The 2,801-nt window shown below is 48.4% G+C and overlaps 1 non-coding gene across 1 annotated transcript; it reads left to right on the top strand.

Annotated features, from left to right (window-relative positions):
• Positions 1 to 666: 666 nt before the first annotated feature.
• On the top strand, positions 667 to 773 carry LOC112093056. The gene has a single exon (XR_002902894.1). It is a non-coding gene; the product is annotated as a small nucleolar RNA R71 (small nucleolar RNA).
• The last annotated feature ends 2,028 nt before the right edge of the window (positions 774 to 2,801 follow it).

Here is a 2,801-nt window from a genome sequence, read left to right as displayed (position 1 = left end):
TTGTGGGCGATTAGTCAAAGCATTTGTAAGTTGCCCAATTTGAGTTTCCAAGCTTCTCAAGGTTGCATCATGGCTCTGCATCTTAACCTCGTTCTTCGTTATGTACTCCTTAAGCAAATTCTCCAAGGAATTTGAATTTTCACTCGCTTGAATCCACATCGGTTGAGCTGGTCTATTATATGGAGGAGCACCACTAGAACCTGCCCCTTGATCACTCCAAGAGAAATTAGGATGTTGTCTCCATCCTTGGTTGTATTGATGGCTGTAAGCATTGTTACGGTTGTAGTTACTCACATAACAAGCCAAAGTGAGATTTGAAGGACATTCCTCAAATAGGTGCCCCTCTCCACAGTATACACAAGAGAGTGTAAGGGCCTGGCAGAATTCACTCCAGTTGAAGTGTTCATGGACTTGATCGTGTTGGTCAGATTCGACATTTGAGCTGAAAGAGCAGTAATTGCATCCACTTCAAGAACTCCCGGTGTTTTCCTTGTGGGTAGTCTCTCGGTTGGCCATTGATAATGATTTGTAGCCATCCTCTCCAGAATCTCATAGCCCTCATTATAAGATTTTGCCAAAAGAGCACCATTAGCTGCGGCATCAACAAGCACTCTAGTTTGTTCATTGAGACCATTGTAAAAAGTCTCCATTTGAATCCAATGGGGAATACCCTGTAATGGGCACTTCCTGAGTAGCTCCTTAAAACGTTCTCATGCCGCATAAACTGACTCTCCATCAGTTTGATGAAAAGAGGTAATGTCATTTCTGAACTTGGCATTCTTTGTCAGAGGGAAATACTTCATAAGAAACTTCTCAGCTAGATCATTCCATGTAACAATAGAATCAGCAGGTAGGCTATTGAACCAAGCTCTAGCACAATCCCTCAAAGGGTAAAGGAAAAGTTTCAGCCTTAAAGTTTCTGTTGGAACTCCCGGTAGCTTGAATGTGTCACTAACTTCCATGAATAACCTCAAATGTAGATGAGGGTCCTCTGTCGCCATACCACTGAATTATCCCACGGTCTGTAGCATTTGAAACATGACCGGTTTAAGCTCAAATTGTTGGGCCTCAATGTTTGGCCGAACAATCACAGGATTCAGCCCATCAAGAACCGGGACTGCAAAGTCTCTGATAGCTTGATCATGATCATTAACCAAGAATGGTCCTTGAGCCAGTTCAAGAGCGCTAAGATGCTGCCTATGATTTAGTAAGTTCCCCTGAGCGTCTTCCTCAGCCATTTCTTGTATTTGACCAAATCCTCGCTGCTCCCTTCTTCTCCTTCTCAAGGTTCTTTTAATTTTTGGGCCAGGAAGGAATAATTCAGGTTCTTGCATACAAGATGTTCGAAAAACCTGCTAACAATCAGAAACTCTGATGAAAATGAACAAAAATACTTGAATAGTAAATTACTTTAACAATAAGATTCAAATAAGACAATCTCCGGCAACGGTGCCAAAAACTTCTTGCCTAAATTTGTGAATCTAGAATCTCGCAAGTGTACGAATCAACAAGTAGTAAAATGATGAATGATTAAGTATCGTCCCACAGGGATTGAAGGTTTTTGAAATCAAATTGCTAAATTAATTCCATTCAAGTTTTTGGAAGAAAAATAAAGTTGATTTTAAGATGTTAAAAACTAAGAATAAATTGGCTATAAGAAAATAAACAAACAAAGATAATTCTAATTAACAACAAAATGTGCAAATAAATTGGCCAATGTCACTGTTCGTGGCACACAATTACTAAACTGTCTCTTATCAACCTGCGCGTTGCTGCAGCAATCGACGGCAACGAAAACTTCCTTTTTAACCAGATTTACTCCAAAATACGAAATGTTGCTTAAACCCCCAAATGACCACTTCTCTTTAAGCTGAGATTATTCACAAATTGCACCCAAATTAGTTCTTTTTAACGCCAATCATGAGAGAGAATTTATTAAACACAATTACCTAAAAACTACTAACAAGACTAAAAATATAAGAGAATACTAATAATAATTACCCTCTAGGTAATAATTTAAGTCTAAGAAATGCTCAATTAACTATATTTTCATAGAGTTATCAGCACCCCCAGGACACCCCTGGGACAGCCCCGGGCCACGCCCAGGACACCCTAGGGGCAACCCCGGCATAGCCACGGGGCACCCCCGTGACAACCCCGGGACACCCCCGGGGCACCACCGGAACACCCTCCAGGGAACCCCTGGGACACCCCCCGGACTCCTTCGGGGCACCGCCGTGACAACCCTGGGACACCCTTGGGGCAGCCCCGGGGAACCCTCGTGACAACTCCAGGACACCCCTGGGGCACCACCGGGAGACCCCCGTCTTACCCCCGGGGCACCCTCAGGACAGCCTCGGGGCGCCCCCGTGACACCCCCGGGGCAACCCCAGGATAGCACCGGGACACCGCCTGGGCAGCCCCCGGACAACCCCAGGCCACCTCCTCGACAGCCCCGGGGCACCCCCGAGGCATCCCCGAGACACCCCCGGGGCACCTCCGAGACACCCCCGGGGCAGCCCCGGGACACCCCCTGGGTAGCCCCGGACAACCTGAGGGTACCCCCGAGACAGCCCAGGGGCACCCCTGGGACACCCCCGAGACACCCCTGGGGCACCCCCGCGACACCCCCGGGGCACCCTCGGGACACCCCCGGGGCCCCTGGGTAGCCCCGGGCCAGCCCCCGAACAACCCCAGGGCACCCCCGAGACAGCCCCAGGGCTGCCCCGGGACACCCCCGGGGAAGCCCCGGGACACCCGCGGGGCACCCCCAGGACAGCCACGATGCACCCCTAGGACAA

This window comes from Morus notabilis, unplaced genomic scaffold (genome assembly GCF_000414095.1).
Source record: "Morus notabilis unplaced genomic scaffold, ASM41409v2 Scaffold3609, whole genome shotgun sequence".
Classification (NCBI taxonomy): domain Eukaryota; kingdom Viridiplantae; phylum Streptophyta; class Magnoliopsida; order Rosales; family Moraceae; genus Morus; species Morus notabilis.
The sequence above is the reverse complement of the archived record's forward strand: the minus strand, read 5'-3'. Positions and strand labels throughout refer to the sequence as shown.